General features: G+C 37.0%; 1 protein-coding gene across 1 annotated transcript in view; it reads left to right on the top strand.

The window, feature by feature from the left end:
- The first annotated feature begins 3842 nt into the window (after nucleotides 1-3842).
- The window catches only part of ADGRL2 (adhesion G protein-coupled receptor L2), a 296333-nt gene continuing 277190 nt past the window's right edge, over nucleotides 3843-22985 (top strand). The window contains exon 1 of the mRNA XM_043460873.1: nucleotides 3843-4040. The gene's annotated coding sequence lies outside the window, so the exon portion shown is untranslated. The remainder of the gene's footprint in view (nucleotides 4041-22985) is intronic.

Raw genomic sequence — 22985 nt, 5'->3', positions numbered from 1 at the left:
TAAAATTGATATGTTAGTCTTTTCTAGGTAGAATGAAATAATCTTTTCAAAAATATTTCACACTTAGGGGGCTCAACATTCTCTTGATAACATACTTTCCATTCTTCTACACTTATCTATTAGAAATAACCTTAAGACTTTCTATGTAATAAAAATCTATTCTATAAAAGAACTAACATACTCTTGAAAATATGCTATAATAAAAGTACAATTAGGAAAAAGTCATATTAATAGAAAATTATAAGACAACAAGGGTTTTAGTATTTTCTAATACCCACTCAAACTGAAATAATAAAAGTGCTCAAAAAAAAAAAAACAGAAGCTATTTCCTCTTCTAAAGATACTTTTCATTTACAAAATTGAGATCATTCACTGTATTTCGATCTTGGAGAAAAGGACCTTATTCTATATTATCATTCCAGTGTCACCACTTGGGTTAGCACACTCCTGAAGCAGCTATGTTTCGAGATTTCAATGTGAGCTGTTTCAGAATTCTTCCCTGGCTGTAGTCCTGTGTTATTCTCTGGGCTTTCTGCCATGTTCTTGGGCAACACCTCACACCACCACACTTTTCATATCTCTTCCCTTCTTTCCATGTCCAAGTCTTGTTTCCCAGACTGACAAGTTGTTTATAATTCATTATGGAGAAATTTAGCTCTGTCTATCCAGTGCTGTCTGTCGGGCTATGCCTCAAAAGACTTGACGTCCTCCACCAGAGTGCCTTGTCCAGATTTGCCTACTTGTTTTCCTTAACAAAAGAATCATTCGTGTGTGATATAAGTATTTCTCCTCCTGAGAAGGCAAAAAATAGTGGTCTTTTTTCTTTCTTATAAAACAGGTTTGTGGAGCTTTTTTTCCTCTCCAGTATGTAGATTTTCTTCAACAAATACTTTTGAAGTGTGTCTTAAGTGTAAGACTGTGCAGAACAATTCAGTCTTCACTTACTTTTAATAAGTGCCATTACAGGAAGTGAATCCCAGGAAGGTGAAGATGATAGCTACATAAATATGTCCTACTGTCTTCAGGAAAGAAAGAACTTCAGATGTATCCATAGAACCTTTGCCAGTTATTTTTATGTGGACACTGACCTAATTTTATTACGAAAGAAAGATTCTGTGAACTGCCAACCAGTGAGTTTGAATCCCTAGCAAAATTTAGACAGGAATATCAAAGTAAAAGTGAGCATTTTAAGAAGATGGTAATGACTATTAAGAACCAATACGGATTCACTGAGAAAACAACAATTCCAAGCAAACTGATTTACTTTTATATTCAAAAGAGAGTTTAAATTTGGTAAGTCTTTCAATCAAAATACTCAGACATTCTTAGAAGATAAATTAGAGCTAGTTTATAATATGGTTAGGAAATTTTTTTAAATGGCAGAATTACCTCTTTGAGTATCTAAGTATGAACTTTGGAGTAACATAGTTTTGGGGGTTCAAATTGAAGCCCTGCAAATTATCAGCTATGCAAATTTGCAAAAGTTGCATAAACTCCTGAACCTTAAGCCCTTCAACTGTAGTGAGGGTTTAAAACTATGTCACAAAAACATCATGCTTCTTAAATGCAAAATGTACGTGAAGGGCTTTTTTACCTATTTTAAATAAGTACTCAATAAAAATGACAGGTGCAGTACTTTATCCTCATTAGCAAAGGCTGATTGATAATCTTCAACCTGAAGAGAGATTTCTGAGAGGTGTATTAGCACTTTCTTCCATACTTATTTGAAAGAAATGAAAATAATTACATTGGCAGTCTCCTTGCTATTCCTGTGGGCTCTTTTGGGAAAATGACCAGGTCTTTCTTGCTTTTGGTATCATCACTGCCAGACTCATCATAGCCATTCAGATGCCTTTTAAAGAATGGCACAAAATGAAATATGAAATTCAAGACTCTGGTTAGCAAAATCAAGATTCAAAACTGCCACAAATAATTAGAACAATGGGCCAATAAGCTCTAGTATGAATGGATAGAAAGTCAGTGATTTCCGTCCAAATCATCAGTTGCAACAAGAAGTTGCAAGAGATTTGATTAGACAGAATTTGATATAAAAAAGATTTGAAATTTTAGTTTTATAGAAGCTTAACAACTAAAAATATGATAATGATACTAACCCTTCCTCAGAGTACGTTTCCTGCCTTCGTAAAATTCTAAATTGTTATAAACATAGTCCAGAATAAGGCAGGCATCAGCACCCATTTACTTTGCATAATTAGACCACATCTCAAGCAATGCATTCAGTTCTGATGCCACATTTAGAACAGACATGGACAAACTGGAATCCATCCAATATGGTGAGAGGCCTTAAAAAGCCACCTCATATTAGAATGATTAAAGGAATGTTCACTTTGAAAAAAGAGTAGACTTAGGAGAAAATGATAGCCATTTTTCAAATATTTGTACAACTTTCATGTGGAATAGGGATTAAATTTATCCTCAAAACCTCATGAAGCTTCAGAAAAAATTCATACCAAAGAATAGACAATTTAGGAAAATATTTGTCAAAAATAAGGAAGCTCTCTGTTTAAAGTAAGGGTGAATTGTCTTAGACTTAATGTATTCTCTTCAAAGTTCTTTAATTTCAATTTATTTAGCAAATGATTACCACTCACATTTATGTGCAAATCTGTATGAAGTCTGTTTAGAAAGAAAGTCTTCAAGATTTTGCAGGTTACTTGATTTATATCATTTACAATGTTCACATCACAGTTAAAATGTACAGCTAAACATTTATTTAGCAAAAATTTATTGAATATCACCACACATCAATTTTATGCTAGATGGTGGGCAAGTTGAAGAAAAAGCAATATTATATAGAAATTCCCGCTTTGGGTAGGATATTGGAGCAAACTTTGATATTTGAAAATAAATCAATCCCCCCCAAAAAAAACAATTTGCTTGATTTAAATGTCACTGAGGAACTGAGAGGCCTGAGAAAATTAATATCCCACCACTTCCAGAGTACGTTGATAAAGTGGGTAGAAACTGTATGTCAAAGACATACCATTTATACATATTGAGACCCATATTTTCTAGACTTTGTTCTGATCATGTTACACTTAAAATTTTGGCATGTTTTTAAATGCTTATTATTTCCATACCTGAATTTCATTTATGCATATGCCTATAAAGAAATATGTAGCCAATCAACTTTTTAAAAATACCACCATCAATTAAAACAACATTGAATGCCAACTAGTCTAATACACAATAAAGAATAAAAGCTTCCCTTTTCCTAAAGATGTTTACAAAGTATTTCTCCTACTATCTTTTTCTTTTAAGAAGTAAAAGAAACAACTATTTGATTTGCTATCAGAAAATTTAAGAGCAAAATGGACAGCATATATAGTGATGTTCATTTTAATTATTGGAGGAATTCCAATTTTCTTTGTCTTTTGTTTTGCAAGTGCTTGTTTTTAAAAAGGTTAAAATATAGTAGTAATTCTCTATGCTTAAAGAGGCTATATTCTTAAGGAATGAATATAAAAAAAAATCTAGTTTTGCTAAATGGTTAGTAGAAGAGGATAGTTTCTAAAGAGGAAACAAACAGAAAGCAGTAGAACTGCCTAGTCCTGCTCAGAGCAATCCAATCCTGAGTCAGCAAATAGGTATTTGCCAGTAGCAATGAGCATTGTGTACTACAATGACGGTGCTGCTTAACCCGATACTGTTCCCACACCTCTGTTAGTCGGGTCTGGTGCGTGGGTAACTCATGAAGTCACTGGGTACTTGAGCGAAATATTGAAAGCAATGAAGGTTATGAGGGTTTAGAGACAGGTGGAACTGGCTACATGCTCAAGCCACGCCCACTCTTAAAGTGTAATTGGCAATGAAATTCATGCCAATAGGACACCTGTCTGCATAGGAAATTCGTGACAAGACAGAAGGGAAGACTTCGGATCACAGCGATAGTTTTGTGACTGTGATCTCCCCACAGTCTCTTCAGGAAAGATACTCTTTTCTCACTTGTATGCCAATTGGAATTTGAAGGGAGCTTGTTAACTGATGCTCTATGTGGACCCAGAAGTACTACAGATAAGGTAAGGGCAATTATGTCTCTTGTGATCACTAGAGATTATAAGGAGAGTTCCAACTCAATCTTCCCTTTCAAATGTAGATTATTTGAGACCATCTTCTTGGCAGTGCATTTCAGGATCTTGAACTCAAAGGATAGAATTGTTTGGTGCCTGCTCTGAAAAGAGACATTTGGCCCCTGTAATAGTGTGTGCTGTTTCTGGCTAATAGGATATAGAGAAATGGGGAGATGGTGAGCTGAGGTTGAGTGCTAAGTCTTGATCTCAGAAGAATGTGTCAAAGCAGATCATCTTTCAGGGCTCTATATGAAGATGATTTTCATAGCCACCTGTACTCACTGATTTAAATTTATGAAAAGAGAATCATGACAATATCATAATTGCTCTAAGGATATATTTTCAAAGAAATTGTCACAGAAACAGTTCCTTCAGAGGAACCGAGAAACCAAAGGGAGATGGCTTTATTGTGGAAGAGCCAAGGAAAGCCTTCTTCCCTAGAAGGTAATGTTTACGGAGCTCTTTAGCAAATAGTGGTCTCCATTGCAATACTTCTCTGTTTGATGAAGATTCAAAAAGTCTTAATCAAATCTAGCAGTTATTGCTGCTTCTTTCTCTCCTAATCTCCCTGATCCTGAATTATGAGATCCTTATCCATTAAAATAAAACAGCATTTGTTAAAGCCTTTTCAAAATTAAGAACAAAACCATCAAAATAATTGTTTGCTAATATCAAATAAACATTTTTTTTAATTTGATGAATTGTTTGTAAGTGCTAATCAAGTGGGTGGAGTCATAAGAGGGGAGGAAACAAGCTAAAACAATAAATGCAATTTGTTTGCATTATTATTTGAGATAATTACAAAGCAGACATTCAAAAGCTATTTTTTAATCTTTATACAAGAAGGGGGGAAATAGGGAGGAAAGGAAAAGCAAAAGAACATGCAGCCATTGTCAGCTGCAATTTAAAACATTACCAAATTCACAATTGTCAAATATTAGCATTACCGAGAATGCCAGGGACAGAAGTGTCACATTGAATGGAGAGTGATAACTTCATAGGAAGGCAAAGCTGAGGATATGACCAGTTTGCAGTCACAGAGAAATCAGCTTTAATTAATCTGAGTGCCAGTTCTGTGTATAATTACACAGCATGAGAGTTTGCATGCAAATGCGGAAATGCTGATTGTTCAAATACTTGCACTTGCTCATTAATACATTGGGACTAAGCGGGGCTGGCAAGCAGACAGGGTGCAGCGCACACGGTGCCTGCAGGCTAATTTGTATTACACTGTAGTTAGCAAACAGATTTCAGATGTTTCTCCTTTCTTTAAATCATAAGCACAAAAATATGTGCATCATTTTTATCTGTGACATACCTTGTTTTCCTCTTGATTAAAATAAAAGTGTTTTGGGCTTTAAAAAAACTGTTGAGGGTGCACGACACATGGCAATAGCATGAATTCGACGTCAGTAACATTTATACCAGTTTTTTTTCCATTTATTTTTATTAGTTGGAGGCTAATTACTTTACAATATTGTAGTGGTTTTTGTCATACATTGACATGAATCGGCCATGGATTTACATGTATTCCCCATCCCGATCCCCCCTCCCACCTCCCTCTCTACCCCATCCCTCTGGGTCTTCCCAGTGCACCAGGCCTGAGCACTTGTCTCATGCATCCAACCTGGGCTGGTGATCTGTTTCACCCTAGATAATATACATGTTTCTATGCTGTTCTCTCGAAACATCCCACCCTCGCCTTCTCCCACAGAGTCCAAAAGTCTGTACATTTATACCAGTTATAGGGTATTTCTATTTGACGTTTTATGCAGTTATCCAAAATGCCGTTTTTCATAATTGGCGAGACTATACTCTGCCACCGCTGCTGCTAAATCATGTCAGTTGTGTCCAACTCTGTGTGACCCTGTGTGACTCTGATGGCAGCCCGCCAGGCTCCCGTCCCTGGGATTCTCCAGGCAAGAATACTGGAGTGGACTGCCATTTCCTTCTCCAGAGACTATACTCAGAAAAGGTAAATTATATATCAATTCCAAAGAGGAATAAAGCAATGGACACAGTTGAATTACCTATTTGTTTATCAAATCTAGTATCTTGTGTCTAGCATCATTGATCAGAGGTTTCAGGAGAAGAATTGATTAATTTGAAAAAGCACCTGATCCTAAAATGTACTGACATGAGATTTTCCATTCCGACCCCTGAACCTCTTAGCAGAGATCAGTTTCAACCAAGTTCCCAGCTTCTTTGACAATACCCTAGGGAAAACATCTTCCTTAATCACAACCAGAAGAAAATATCTGATACTTTCTTCAGAAAACGGTACAAAAATATAAGGAATTTACCAAGTCCCCCAAATTTGCTACTGCTACCAATGCTACTAGTTCCTTGCCAATGTATTTGATACATTTTTATACATTTCAATTCTACAAATATTTATCAAGCTCCTATTTTTGTTAGATACTGCAAAGCACAGGATATACTATGGTAAGCAAGATAGACAACAGACCCTGCATTTGCCATCTCCTTTCTCAGGAGTTGCATGAAGGAACCTAATTCAGTTTCTCTGGGAAATACATGCTATTAGCAATGATCATCTTGTAAAAACCCACATTGTAGAAACTTGAATCTGTGGCCTTCCACACACGCAGTTCTTCTACCTTATTTGGGAGACTAATTCCTTCTCTGACGTCTCTTCAACCCCATTCTTGTGTAAGATGAAAGGAGCTGCTTCTAGCCCCAGGTCTGAATGGAAGCTATAAAGGATATGTGAAACAGTCTATCAAGCAAGCTCCAAAGTTTTATAAGAACAGATTGAAGAGGAAGACTGTCAATACTCTTCTCTAAAAGCCTATAACCTGTACTTTCCCAAAAAGGAAATCTGGACACATCTTATAGAAGATATAGGACAGACACTTCACACCATTTGTCTGAACAACAGTGTTTTCAATCAGTTCAGGAACAAGGACTAGAAAGAATGAGCTTTCCATCCTAAAATGTCTGTTCAAATATTCTACTGCCAAAGGCTTCCTACAGGTATGGGATATGTCTATGTACAAACAGGAAAGTGACGGTGAAAACACTCATACATACCACCTAGTCTCCCACTTCATTCTCGGAATGGTCATAACCCTCTCACCCTACATATGAAAAATATGCAAGAAGGAAGGAGAAAATCCAGATGGTGAAAAGAACTTAAGGGTATCTTCCTGACGTAAGAACCCAGTAACGTGGAAAGACTGGTTTCCACAAGCTATGAATTCCAAGTAGCCTGAGCTCAAACAATTTTTCCTTTTGGTTCAGTCATAATTGGACACCCATGATCAGAAGACACAAACAAAAATGAAACAAAAATAAATTCCCCAAATATGTATGTATTAAGAAAATTCCACTTGCCTGGTATCAAAATACTTTTAAAACATTTTATATGCAGATATACTAGTGACTTTACCAGGAGAGCAAAAAGTCAGAAGAATTTACCTATAGGAAGCAACTTCCAGTGTGAGGTTGTGGTGACATATATGAAATGACGCATATTCAGAGATGATGCAAATAATGTCATGAAACAATTACAGGTAGGGAGCAAAGAGAAGTGTCTAGAGAAGAAATAAGAGGATTTCATCTGGAGAGAGAGAGTGTTCAGGAAACATGAGGAAACTCTAGCCACAGACTTGAAGAAAGCCTGTAACCCAGTGTAGAAGCCCAACACACCATGCTGATTCAGAATAGACAGGTGTGCTAATTGTTGCAGAGTGAAACTCATAGGCTGACACGCAGCTAATGATTCAGCAGTAGTTAGGTCAACAAGAACCATCTCCACAGATTTGTGGGTGCTGGGTGCATATTTCAAGGGAATGAGAAGAATGAAAGTGAGAATAATTGGAAATAGGAAATGTGTGGAATCTCTATTCATAAAGTGAAGGGGAGGGGATGTCCCTGGCGGTCCACTGGTTAAGAATCTGCCTTCCAATGCAGGGGACTCGGGTTTGATCCCTGGTCAGGGAACTAATATCCCACATGCCTTAGGGCAACTATGCTCTCTGCTCTCACACCACAAAATACTGAGCCTGAATGCCACAACTAAGACCCAACACAGCCAAACAATTTCTTTCTTTCTTTTTTTTTTTTTTTAAGTGAAGGGGAAGAAGTGAAGCAACAGTGGAGACTTAACCATGTGTTTGTAGGAGAGAAAATAACTAGTGTAACAGGAGCAGTCAGGGTTAAAGGGGAAGTGTGTCATTAATGGAGCAGGAGTTGGGGAGAGTACAGGTAGCTGTGCTAGCTTTAGAGATTTTAAAACATATTACTCAAAGAAAGAAGAGGAAAAGACAGTGGTGACAGAGAAAATCTGAGGGAGAAGTGAGGAAAGTCATGAGAATATGTGTCGAAAGCCCGTGATGTAGGGAGGATGTTGGTGAAACCATTCCCTGAGAGACTATAGGAAAGGGTGGTCATGACATGGACTAGAAATTACTTTCTTTTACTAAACAAAGGTAGAGCAAATATAATTTACAATTTTAGATAGATAAATGAGGGACAATGGAGAAACAGAAAATTGTCACTATAAAAAATTCACTTAGACATTAACTGGTGCCAAGGTAAAGTGAGCAATGGGACTCAACTCATAATTATGAAACAGTCTGTAAGTTTGCATTCTTCAATATCAGTACACCTGAAGTAGTTCTTTATGGTTTAGCATCCTGGCATTCTCCACTGAGAAAGAAACTGTGGGGAGATAATCAATGCACAGAAGAGCTTCAGTTCAGTTCAGTCGCTCAGTCATGTCTGACTCTTTGCAACCACATGGACTGCAGCACACCAGGGCTCCCTGTCCATCACCAACTCCTGGAGTTTACTCAAATTCATGTCCATTGAGTGGGTGATGCCATCCAACCATCTCATCCTCTGTTGTCCCCTTCTCCTCCAGCCTTCAATCTTTCCCAGCATCAGGGACTTTTCAAATGAATCAGTTCTTCACATCAGGTGGGCACAGTATTGAAGCTTCAGCTTCAGCATCAGTCCTTCCAATGCATATTCAGGTCTGATTTTCTTTAAGATATACTGGTTGGATCTCCTTGCAGTTCAAGGGGCTCTCAAGAGTCTTCTCCAACATCACAGTTCAAAAGCATCAATTCATCAGTGCTCAGCTTTCTTATTAGTCCAACTCTCACATCCATACATGATTACTGGAAAAAACATAGCTTAGACTAGATGGACCTTTGTCGGCAAAGTCATGTCTCTGCTTTTTAATATGCTGTATAGGTTGGTCGTAACTTTTCTTCCAAGGAGTAGGTGTCTTTTAATTTCATGACTGCAGTCATCATCTGCAGTGATTTTGGAGCCCAAAAAAATAGTGCCTGTCACTGTTTCCATTGTTTCCCCATCTATTTGCCATGAAGTGATGGGACCAGATGACACAATCTTAGTTTTCTGAATGTTGAGTTTTAAGTCAACATTTTCATCTCCTCTTTCACTTTCATCAAGAGGCTCTTTACTTCTTCACTTTCTGCCATAAGGGTGGTGGCATCTGCATATCTGAGGTCATTGATATTTCTCCTGGCAATCTTGATTCCAGCTGTGCTTCATCCAGCCCAGCATTTCTCATGATATACTATGCATATTAGTTAAATAAGCAGAGTGACAATATACAGCCTTGCTGTACTCCTTTCCTGATTTGGAAGCAGTCTGTTGTTCCATGTCCAGTTCTAACTGTTGCTTCCTGCCCTGCACACAGATTTCTCAAGAGGCAGGTCAGGTGGTCTGGTATTCATCTCTTTCAGAATTTTCCATAATTGTTGTGATCCACACAGTCAAAGGCTTTGGCATAGTCAATAAAGCAGAAGTAGATGTTTTTTTGGAACTCTCTTGCTTTTTCAATGATCCAACAGATGTTGGCAATATGATCTCTGGCTCCTCTGCCTTTTTCAAAACCAGCTTGGACATCTGGAAGTTCATGGTTCACATACTGTTGAAGCCTGGCTTGGAGAGTCTTGAGCATTACTTTGCTAGTGTGTGAGATGAGTGCAATTGTGCAATAGTTTGAGCATTCTTTGGCATTGCCTTTCTTTGGGATTGGAATGAAAACTGATCTTTTCCAGTCCTGTGGCCACTGCTGAGTTTTCCACATTTGCTGGCATACTGAGTGCAGCACTTTCACAGCATCATCTTTCAGGCTTTGAAATAGCTCAACTGGAATTCCATCACCTCCACTAGCTTTGTTCGTAGTGATGCTTCCTAAGGCCCACTTGACTTCACATTCCAGGATGTCTGGCTCTAGGTGAGTGATCACACCATCGTGATTATCTGGGTCGTGGAGATCTTTTTTGTACAGTTCTTCTGTGTATTCTTGCCACCTCTTCTTAATATCTTCTTCTTCTGTTAGGTCCATACCATTTCTGTCCTTTATTGTGCCCATCTTTACATGAAATGTTCTCTTGGTATCTCTAATTTTCTTGAAGAGATCTCTAGTCTTTCCCATTCTATTGTTTTCCTTTATTTCTTTGCACTGTTGGCTGAGGAAGGCTTTCTTATCTCTCCTTGCTATTCTTTGGAACTCTTCATTCAAATGGGTATATATTTCTTTTTCTCCTTTGCCTTTCACTTCTCTTCTTTTCTCAGCTATTTGTAAGGCCTCCTCAGACAACCATTTTGCCTTTTTGCATTTCTTTTTCTTGTGGATGGTCTTGATCCCTGACTCCTTTAAAATGTCACAAACCTCTGTCAATAGTTCTTCAGGCACTCTTTATCAGATCTAATCCCTTGACTCTATTTCTCATTTCCACTGTATAATCATAAGGGATTTGATTTATGTCATACCTGAATGGTCTAGTGATTTTCCCTACCTTCTTCAATTTAAGTCTGAATTTGGCAATAAGCCTTTAGGTAAAACCATCCCTGTAGGTTCCTCCTTCCTCTGCTCACCTGTGGCCATACTGGTGACAGAAAATGTTATTTATTCAACAGAGGAGAAAGCTGTATAGAGCTGCCTAGGTTTCTTTGTCATAGTACTTTCCCCTACATAACCCAGATTCCTGTTGGCTCATAATCCTGGTTTAGGCACCAAAAGCAAGGCAGCATTTCCTGAAAACCAATGTTAAGTACAATACCCGTGTATCACTTGGCAAAGAAAGAGAAGGTCCCAAAGGCCTAAATCTTTGCATATTATGTCTGAAATTACAATTAGCACTTTACAACAGATGTATTCGTGGATTTACCTGGCTATTTCAGCTTTCCTGCTGAAAGACAGGTGGACTTCAGTCACTATGTGGCTGCCAGTGGACACAGGGCAAGCCCTGGAAGCCACAGGTCTGGGTGTGGTATAACAGGGACATTGTGCGTTCTGAGATTCCTAAAGAGATCAGTGATTGTAGTATATGGATGTCAGAACCCCCAAAGACCAGGTAACACTCAGTAGGCAAAGGACAACACAAAGATTGTCAAAACACTTCCAGTCTGCCACTTGCTCCCAGTTGCTTCTCTAATGTCCTTTTTGCTTGGGCCTCTTTCCCTGCTTTTTGCTTATCCTCCTCACAAACTTTTCCAGGTCCCAAATCTAAAGATCCTGTTGACCAAGTAAAAGAGTTTGTAGCATGTAAAAATAGGAAACATAGAAGGTTTTTAAACAAAGCAATAATATTCAAGGCAACTCAAAATCAAAGATTTCTTGAGGGTCTACTTTATGTCAATCACTTCAGTATCCATAGGGGATTTGAGGATAAAAATGTGAAGTGCTTTGGATTCCATGGTGGCTCAACTGGTAAATAATCTACCTGCAATGCAGGAGATCTAGGTTTGATCCCTGGATCAGGAAGATCCCCTGGTAAAGGGAACGACAACCCACTCTAATACTCTTGCCTATAGAATCCCATGGACAGAGGAGCCTGGTGGGCTACAGTCCATAGGGTCTCAAAGAATTGGACATGACTGAGTGACTAAGCATGTATGAATGTGCAATGCTTTATTTATGGAGGTCATCTTTAAGTAGGAACACAAACCTGTTAGCCTAGAATACTTGATGATATAGAGGCACCAATACAAGAGATATTTCTTCTGTAGGAAAAGAAAGCAAAGCAAGTGGTTGAAGCCAATGAATTTAGCTGTGGAAATGCACATAAACATGAGCAAATTCTGTTTTAAAGAGATTTTTCTGGCAGCAACATATAAACTGGATGCAGAAAAGCCTAAAGAACATTTAGGAGACTGTTGAGATAGTGTATAGACGAGAGAGGATGGAGAAGCAGATAAAGAAGGCAGAGATATCTCAGAGGAAGTACTGGCAGGGATTCTCAATTATTGTGGAAAATGGAAAATTCTTGTATTTGACTTTGAGATTTCAAAACTTGGTGATGATGTTTTAAAAATAGGAAGCATTAGGAGGAAATGAAATTTGAGAAGGAAGACATTGAATTCAATCTGGACCTAATAAGCTTTTTGAGATCCCAGAGCCTATCATTGTAGAAAAGAGAAGCGTGTAGGCAGAAATCTGTATCCAGCACTCTGAGATGACAGGTCTCAGAGAAATGTGTGAGGGTCATTTATAGGAAAGGCCCAAAGAGTATATGAAATTGTCAAGGAAGAGAAAATAAGAAGAGAGGAGGGCTGAGGAACAAACTTTTAAATCACATATATGAAGAGTGTGAAAAGGAAGGAGACAATATTTGTAGTCACACAGTTAAGAAACTGGGAATGTCCACAAAGAGAAAGGGTGGAGAGGTCTGGAAAAAGGGCTGGTCAGGAGACAAGGAGGAGACACAGACAAGGAAGATGAATTATGAGAATGCTGGATGTCACAATTAATTAGTCATTGATGACCTTCAGGAGAGAGGTTTCATTAGAATGATGGGAAAAGAAATCATGTTACTAGGTGATAAGTTTTTATCAAATATCTCCAGTGTATTTGAATATTGGAACTAAAGCAACACATTAAGCTTTCTAGGAGTTTACCCTTAGATTAGAAAAAGAGATGATAAGGAAGAATGACTACTTCAAGAGTGAAACAAGTGGTACCAGTTCAACCTGGTTTGCTGCATCATTTTACCGAACCAGAGACCTGTTGTAATTCTGGTTTCTCTCAAGCTCTTACTTCATGTTGTCAAGTGAAGGTGGGTGGCAGTTAATGGGAAAAAGTTAATGATGTTCAAAGATGACTAAGCCTGTAAAAGACAATTGGGCTCTTCCTACAATTCATGATTAGGAATTAAAAGAATTTCCCCCAAGAAAGTCATCTCCACTCCACCCACTATCCCTGGCCTATTTCATCTTTTGACCAGTTTTCCCTCATGGTCATGTGTGAAAATGTCCTATCTTACATGGCAAGCCCATTTGAAACAATCCTGATAACCCTTCCTTCATGTAAGATATGTTCTTCAGCTACTGGTGATTTCTAAAGGCTACAGAATTCTCAGAAGAGCTTTGTTATTCTTGTAGCAAATTCAGTAAAGTCAGTCTCCCTATCTAATTACGCTTAGCATAAGAAATAGGCTAATCTAGAAAAACCCAAATGAATGTACATTTTTCCTTGGCTTTTGTTTTGATGTATCCACATGTTGTAGTGTTCCATGTCTGGACCCAAAGAAATCTGATAATAAGTAGTGCCATACTACCACTGAGTAGAAAATTATTTTTTGCCCTAATTGATTGCTTTTTTAAAATAAGTCCCACACAAATCCTCCCCAACTACATGTTGATGCCTAAGTTGCATATGAGGTGCAGTATCTAGATTGTTAGCAGAAAATATAATTGTATGTTTACCTAACAGGTAATCTCTGTGTTACCAAAGAGTTATGTCTGAGGAATATGAATTATGTGTATACTGTATTAACATTATATATATATTTATATGATATATATATATATTATTTGTATACTGTATTAACTGTAGCATTAAATTGTACATGGTTTGTGTTCTTCTTTTAAAAATGCAAGTAGATACTTGATGTGTCTAGGATTTTTCCATATTTGTTTTTAGTTGGAAGAATATCTCTGCCTCTTTTATAATTCTGCAGAATTTTTATTCATTGAAGTATGTATCTGTATATATAAATGCACATGCGCACATGCTCACACTTCACTCTCTCTCTCTCTTCTTCTCTCACTCTCTCAAACACTCAGGGAGACACCTTCATAAACTTGCCCTGCATGGTTGTTGGTTTATCTGTCAAAGAAATTCATTACTAAGAGAATGCCTTGCTTTATGTGCTTACTAAATTTTTAAAAAATGTTTTTCATTATATTTATGCAAACGTAACTTGGCTAGTTCATAATTTACCAAATGCAAGCATTTGTCAAGGTTATTTCCAATCACTCAGAAAAATGTGCCTTTGTGTATTTTGATTATTTAAAGCAATTTTGTTTCCATTATGCGTATGTGCAGCCAGAACAGCATGACTGTCTTGACTGAGGAAGTGGGAATGCTCTTAATTTTCATATGTGCATCTGCAGAAGAGCTTTTGATTGTTTAACCACTGCACAGATAGTGATGTGGCCATAAATGTTTTTGCACACATTTATTTTTCTTGGCACCTCAGAAGAGAAGGGTAATATAAAAAATTACATATGCTGCTATTTGCATTTAAAAGTATATATACTCAACTGTAAGCTGAGGAAATGTTTAATATTTTGAAGCATGGAAATTAGGACACACTCAGAAATCTCTGTCTTGTGATCACATCTTATTTATATATTAACAAAACATCTGGATTTTTTTCCCTTTGGGCTGTGGGCTGAATTTTTTCCCTTGTGCAAACTTAATACCAAACTCTGAAGTTATCAGGGATCAAATAGTGTCATTCAAATTTGCTTACCTTGCCTTGAAGCAAACCAACTTATTTGCTCATTAGATGAGTCTACTACTTTTGGAGGAGGCAGGAAAGGGAAATAAGAGCAATTCAAGGCATTAAAGACCACTCTCCTGAATATGGGGTCACCATATAACTGTGGAACCAAGTTTCATTTAGTTTTTATGGGCTACTAGATTTCATTTAATCTAAAATGCTATCAATAATAAGATGTATCAACATTTTCTATCCTACAAAGAAAATGCAAAACTCTGCCAATGAAACTATGATGTTTCATTATTTAAACAGTCTATCCCAATGTCAAGCAATGTTAAAATAAGGGAGAAATTGCAATTTACAGTGAATAAAGTAGTGTACATAGAATAATTATAAAGGTTTAGCTCTTGGAGATAGTATGTTAACTACATCAACACAACTCAAAAGTGCTCTTTTCCTGGCAAAAGAAGATTTATTATCTCTTTCATTCAGTTAGACTAAAAAAAATGTACTATGTATTTCAAACTGTTTCTACATTTTCTCATTCATGGAGTTGTCAAGAGGGTATTCTCTCCTTTAAGACACTGACTTTATTATTTTTAGTTTTATTAGAGTATAATTGTCAAAACTGCAAAATATTTAAAGTGTGCAATGTGATGACTTGATACACATATACATTGTGAAACGATTCCTCTCATCAAATCAATACACTGTCACCTCACATATGTACATTTCTTTGTTTGTTTGTTTCGGTGAGGGCAGAGTTGACTTTGTGTTGAAAGAAACAAAACAGTGGTACAAAAAATAAAAAGACTGTTTTAGAATTTTAGGCTTTAGAAAATTTTTTTAAAAACTTCTGACTTGATTCTTGTTTCTGTGAGACTTTAGGTTATAAATTAATCTAGCTGAGATTGCTTCCCAGTTACTCTGTCCCCTCAAGGCTGTTTTCTACCCATCTAAACTCCCCTATATACTGCTCCAGGACCAGCAAGCATTCGAACTTTTGTTACAGGAAACTGAAACAGTGGTGGGTCCTAAATATTCCTTAAAACACTATGATAAAGCAATATAAGTGAAGTCACTCAGTCATGTCAGACTCTTTGCGACCCATGGACTGGAGCCTACCAGACTCCTCCATCCATGGAATTTTCCAGGCAAGAATACTGGAGTGGGTTGCCATTTCCTTCTCCAGGGGATCTTCCCAAACCAGGGATCAAACCTGGGTCTCCCGCATTGCAGGCAGACGCTTTACCTTCTGAGCCACCTGACAAGCTAAAACGCAATATAAGAAACATCCAATCATTACTTGTAAAAAAATCTTCAGAAGATATTAAAACTATCTTGTCCCAAACACACTGTTGTAAAATCCATAATGTGATAATCAACCAAGTAAATTCTTGGGTTTCACTGTCACAGAATGGGCTTTAGGAGAAATGACCTATTTCTCTGTCTACTTCCTTACCACCAACACCTAACCCAGTGCCTGGCAAGTAGTATTTTCCCAATAGATGTTTCTTGAGTGACTTAATTAAGTGATTAATTATGAACAAAATGTCCCTTTCCTTACCTCACTTGTGGAGATAGGCAGTATGAGGCAAGAAATAATGGTAGGGGGAAAATTTTAATGGATTCCTACATATTGAATATAAAGATAGTTTCTATTGTAGGGTAGGATGCTTCTGGCAGTATGGGCACTATTCAGTTATTCATCACCAACCCATCTAGTAAATAAACATGTACAAAACAGCCATTGAATACCAGGGATTCTGGATACAAAGCTGAGTGGTGTTACCCTCTAGAGCAGTGGTTCTTAAACTATTTTGTCTCAGGACTCTGTTCTACTTTCAAATATTATTGAAGATTCCCCAAAGTGTTTGTTTATGTTAATTATATCTCTCAATATTTATCACATTAGAATTAAAATGCAAAAATGTTAAATATTTATTCAACTAAAAATAGTGGTAATCCCTAGAGATTTAAAGCTTAAGGGAGCAGATAGATAAATGAAAATGAATTTTCTGCAGTTTGTAATAAGTATAGTGATAGAGGAAAGCATAGAATCTTTTAGGAATATTTCCCAAAAGAGGATAAATGTGAGTGGGACCCCAAAGGACACCTAGTGTTTGTTGTTTAGTTGCTAAGTCGTGTCTGACTTTTTTCCACCCCATGGGCTGTCCATGGGATTTTCCAGGCAAGAATACTGGGGTGGGTTGCCATTTCCTTCTCCAGGATATATTCCCAACCCAGGAATCAAACCTGTGGCTCCTGCTACATCTCTAGCATTGCAGGTAGTTCTTTACTCCTGAGCCACTGAGGAAGCCCCAAGGACACCTAAGTGTCAGCTAAATAAAGAATGAAGCCTTTAGCTGATAGAATCCGGTGCCTTGGAATATTATTTCTGTTTTCATTTTATTAATGGTCTTTCTAAAGTCTAAAATGATCTCAAGCATATGGTTTTTATATGGCAATTGGATTCCAAGAAGCATGTATGTCCAGTCAAGTAAGGTCATTAATAAGCTATTATTACTAAGGTTGAGTTACCATGGGAATTTGAAAGAAAGAACCTGGATAGTAGTATGATATTCTGTGTTGGATTGCACAGACATTTTTATGTGGTGAGCCAGATGTCATCTATTTTATGTGCCTTTGGGCTCTGTGTCCCAATAGAAATAAATTTAAATCGGTCCTCATCAATGTGACCTGACTAGATATCACTAATCATTTTAACTAACACTAAAGAATGTAAAATAACTGACATGGATTGAATTCCTAATATGTGACTTTGTGGACTTATAGACATTATTTCATTTAATTATCAAACAATTTGACGGATATTTATAGTATACCAATTTTTAAGACCAGGAGACAGAGGTTCAGAGAAATTAAGTAATATGCCAAAGGCCACAAAGTACAGAACTGACTTCCGAACCAGATGTAATTAACTGAAAAACCTCTGCTCTTTCTCATACTGGGATACATGTAACCTGGAAGCAGACAGAGGTGGATCAGAAGGAAGATAAGCCCCAGAGCACATACTGCACATTGCCCTAAAGCACAGGTTTACCTTGGTTGAGGATTCTTAAGATATTTAAAAATTCAAAACAAAAACAAACATATAATGAAATAAAAGGGAAGCTACTTGAATTTTTAAGAATCAAATGTAGACTTTAAAGGAATTTCCTCTTAGGAGGGGAGAATCTGGGATTTTCCCAGATTGTCCAAGAGTCAGAGTTCTTACTCCTCTGCCTTGAGGGGACTTTTAAGATCCATTCTGAAACATTCATTCTTATCACAAACAGAAGAATGTTTTTTCCAGTAACCAGACCAAAACACTGTCCAGGTAATGTTCAAAGCAGTCTCAGTCCAAACATGCTAGTAAAGTGCTCATATTTCCTGAGCTATGAGTACAAGTCAAATTTCTAAACATCTTCCATATATATGACATCAGTGAGTACCAGAAAAAAGATAAAGTTAGAAGGAGAGAAGCAATTAACTTTACTAAACAACTACTAATGGAAGATGATAATGATGATTATGAGAATGAGTATGATGAAAAGAATATTTTTTACATATCTACCACGTGCTAAGCACTATGCTAGAATTCATCTTAACTAAACTGTGCAACAATCTTATACAGAGATCTTATTATCCCCATTTGTGTATGTACCCAGACATAATACTATTGCATTCATGTTATCCCAACAAGTCTACAAGTTATTATTATTATCCATATGCTGCCGACAACAAAATTGGTCTCAGAGTGAATAAGTAATTGCCCAAGTTTACATAGTAGGTAAATGATGGAAATATGCGCAGACCCCATGGGCTTGTCTCCAAAGCCTTAGATTTTTTTCATGCCAGGCTGCCTTGATATTAGGTAGAAGACATTATATGGTTTTTGTCTATACTTGGATACCTTTGGGAGAAAAAGGGATACTATTATCAATTGTGCTAAAGCAAGAGACATAAATTGAGATTATCCCCAGACAACAAGAAATAAAAGGTTACCTTATTATTAAAGATTGGGGCTATCTGGTATCAAACTTTCCTAAGAATAAATGCATTTAAATATTTTTGCTTAAAAATATTTACTAATCATTTTACCTTATGCAATTTTTATATTTTACAGAAAAAACAACTTTTTTGTATATTTAATACTTGAGAAATAATTTTTGCTTAGAAAATGTACAAGGAGAGAGTCGAGTACAAATATGCATCTTTTAAATACATTTTTATACACAATGAAACAGTCAGGCATAAAACTCTAAAGGGGATAAAGAAGATTTAGAAAACTTGGATTCGGTATTAGACGTTAATGAATGTGGCACTTGCTGTGTTCTGGATGGTATAACTTACTGACTGAGGGGAGAAAATTCTGAGAAGTGTGTTGCGTACTTGAATATTTTCCTATTTCATAAATAATCCTGTAGCAATAACTTGAGATGGTTTTATATAATTGTGGCAGGTAGCTACTCCACCTTGATCCAAGTACAGGTTTGGGCATGTTTTTTGTTTTTTTTTTCTTTTATAGTTGCTTCTACTCCAATGTATCATAGGTGCAAGTCTTAATTTCTTTCCAGTAAAAGAAGAATAGCTTATAATTTCTTTTGTTTCTTTTTCTTTGATCCAAGGGTTCTCCCCTCCCAGTTTTTAACCTGCTTTGTTCAGTCTTTTATATTCTGCTCTCATTTTTTTTTTCCTCCTCAGTAGATTTACATAAAGTTAAGTGACTTAAGATGTTTGTAGTATTATTTTGGGGTTTTTCTGCTTCTTGCTTTGGCTACTCCTGATCATATCCAGATTTATTTTCTAAAGGAAGCTATTCTAGTAAAATATTTCTTTTTTGTTAGTAAAATAAGAACTATCAACTTTCTACCAAACAGGCCACTCAAAAGTACAGATTTGTTCACAAATAGATGAATTTTTCTTTTTTTTAATTCTAAAAGCATATAGTACATATATTCTTGAATGATAAAATATGCACTAGCAGTGAACAAACATTTTATCCAGACATTAAGTCTAAACAAGAGAAAAAGCAACAGCTCAAAAGTACATTTTACCACTATGAGATTTTGCTCCCTCTGTGTGTATATTTTGTACATTTTTGTGCTTAAAGTCCCCTTTTAGTCTTTTAAATCATCCTCATGAATCTTTTCAGTTGGCTGGACATAAGAAAAGAAGACTTTTCTCTTGAATGAATATGAGTTATTACGTTAAGTGCTGAGTAAGAGTGTGCTGAGCACTTAATGCAATATGACATGCATGGTACTCCCCACAAGTTTCCCTTCAAAAGGATGAGACAGAGACAAATATAGATCTGCTTACATGTCAAATTGCCAAGTGCTGGGGGAAATATCTGTTATCCCCTCTGCTTTCTCTTTCATTGTCTCTTTATGAAACAGAGGGCCCAGAACATAATGAGGAACAGAAGTCAAAAGAAGCAGAGTTCTTGGGTCCACTGTACACATTAGTATCACAGTTAACAGCTGAGGTTCTGAGGCCAAATAGATCAAGGAGGCTTGGCAGTTCTAAAGCTAAGGGTGTGTTTCTTCACTTCACTTATGGCAACCAGTGCCAGCACATCCAAAGCCCCAAAGCCTCATAATTGCTCAAGGTACTGAAATAAATAATATCACTCACATGGTAAAGAAAAAGCAGGGGAGGCACTCCATGTCAAGATGTGGCTGCTGGTACCCCAGTCAACAGGCCCCCTACCAGCCTAGTCCCCACCTGCAGTGGCCACTATCTGACCTGGAAGCACTGTGCCCTGGACACACTCCAGGGCTGACATTACAGTGAGCCCTGAAGATGTTTCGAGTTGCTCCTGGTTTTCAGGGTCTATTCTGTTACATTCCCTGATAGCTCAGTTGGTCAAGAATTCGCCTGCAATGCAGGAGACCCTGGTTGGACTCCTGGGTCTGAAAGATCCCCTGGAGAAGGGATAGACTACCCACTCCAGTATTCTTGGGCTTCCCTTGTGGCTCAGCTGGTAAAGAATCCGTCTGCAATGCAGGAGACCTGGGTTTGGTCCCTGGGCTGGGAAGATCCCCTGGAAAAGAGAACCACTACCCACTCCAGTATTCTGACCTGGAGAATTCCAGGGACTGTATAGCCCATGGGGTCATGCCTTTCACTTTCATATGAAAAGGGATGAGAGAAGAAAGAAGAAAGATGTTAATGATAAGAAGGGAAGAAAGACAGGCATATACGCTATTGTCTCTTATACCAATGAACTTTACTCCTCATCTCTAACATAATTTGTCAGATCTTAAAAGTTTATTTCTGGCCCTAAACAGTAGCCTTAAACAGAGTAGCTTTAAATAGTTTGTATTTCTGAATATGGCAAGCAGTTGGTAAAGGGAAGACCAAGATTCCTAGAAAAAGAAAAATCTCTGTTGGGTCAGTTCTGCTATAGACTTTGCATAACCCTTAACCATTTCCTTGATTTATTTATTTCCTTAGGTTATTTGACAACTCCATCTTGTTATCTGTAAAAATGGTTGCAATAGTACCTACTCCACAGGATTATGAGTGCTGAATGAGTCCCGGTACCCAAAGCATCTAACACAGGGTCTAAGTGTGACTTAGACTCAGCACAGGGTCTGAGTGTGTGACTATTGTTGTTGTCATTGAAAATACAATTATGTTCCTAGAAACTGCATTTGGTTACTAGGATAATTGTAGAGGGCCCTTGCTGAGGAATAACAAATTGAGGAACAACAGCCTGAGCAATCTTTCTCTACCCTAGATGATCAGCGTTTTTTTGAGAAAAATCTCTTAGAGGGAAATTAAAGCAGTATAACCAACTGTGATTTGTCTGGGTCAGACTAAAAGGTGCATGCTATCATTACCAGCAACAGAATCAGAATCTAAGATTAAACCAGGTTAAAAATCATCAAAAGGGCGCACATAAGAATAAAATCACAAAAAGTCAATGTAGGGTGTGGGAGTGGGCAAAATGAGTGAAGGGGGTCAAAAGGGACAAACCCCAGTTATGAAATAAATGTTATGGAAACATAATGGACAGCATGGTGACTATGGTTAATAATACTTTAAAGTTGCTAAGAGTGAATCTTAAAACTTCTCATCTCAAGAAACAAAATGCCATAACTATGTATGGTGACGAACTATGATTATTTCATGCTATATACAAATGTAAAATCACTATGTTGTGTACTTGAAACTATTTTAATGTTATATTTCAATTATATCTCAATAAAAGTGTCAATGTCTGTCCCCAAAAGTATGTACAAAAGGTAAATTACATTTTTCTGTTGGTGGTGGTCATTGTCATAGACTGAAGGGAAGGTGAATATTTGGGGTTTTTCTTTTTTTTTTAATGTTATCAAATTTTAAATACATTTATTATTTTGTAAGATGCAAGTACATTCTTGTTCTTTATTTTATTAAACAAGTAAACTTTTGGGGGGAAGGAGACTATTTGAAGTTGTTAAGAATGCTAGACATAGATTCAAATCTAACTCTACTACACAGCATTTAATCATCAGAAAAACAGTGCTAAATGTTTTTGATTCTCTGCCTTCTCATCTATAAAATGGGGGAGATATTAGACCTATTTCATGGGATTGTTCTGAAGCTTATATGGGATAAGACATTTAAACAATCAGTGCAAACTTGAGTAACACTCAATATTGTTATTAGTGCATGTGAGGTTTTTGCCTCTATTTGGCATTGGTTGGTCACATTGTCTCCACTTTTCTTCTGCCTGTTTCTCTTAAGTCATCAGGACTTCACGAAACAAAGGCTTAGAACATTTGCTTCTAGAACACTTGAATGCATTTGAGAGCTCCATGAGAATGAAGTATTCGGAACCATTAGTCATGAATCAGTCATATATGATTCTCTGCATTGGTCCACAGGAATCTAAGACTAGACTTTCCTTCTTTGGAGAGAAGCACTGCGTGGCTCCCAAAAGTCCAACTACACATCAAAAGTCATGCATCACGTTTTGACATTTCACTATCAAAATTCATCTATCAGTGAGACTCAGTTAGTGTAACTATTCTTGTTTGATTTGGCAATGAGCTAAAATGTCAATAGGCTTCCTATTCTGACTAAAATTATAAAATATACCAAAGGGAATATTGCATGTGTATTAGTCATCCCAAAATAAAGATGAGCATACTTTCCTGAAAAGTTCAGC

Source organism: Cervus canadensis, chromosome 2, assembly GCF_019320065.1.
Source record: "Cervus canadensis isolate Bull #8, Minnesota chromosome 2, ASM1932006v1, whole genome shotgun sequence".
Classification (NCBI taxonomy): domain Eukaryota; kingdom Metazoa; phylum Chordata; class Mammalia; order Artiodactyla; family Cervidae; genus Cervus; species Cervus canadensis.
The sequence above is the reverse complement of the archived record's forward strand: the minus strand, read 5'-3'. Positions and strand labels throughout refer to the sequence as shown.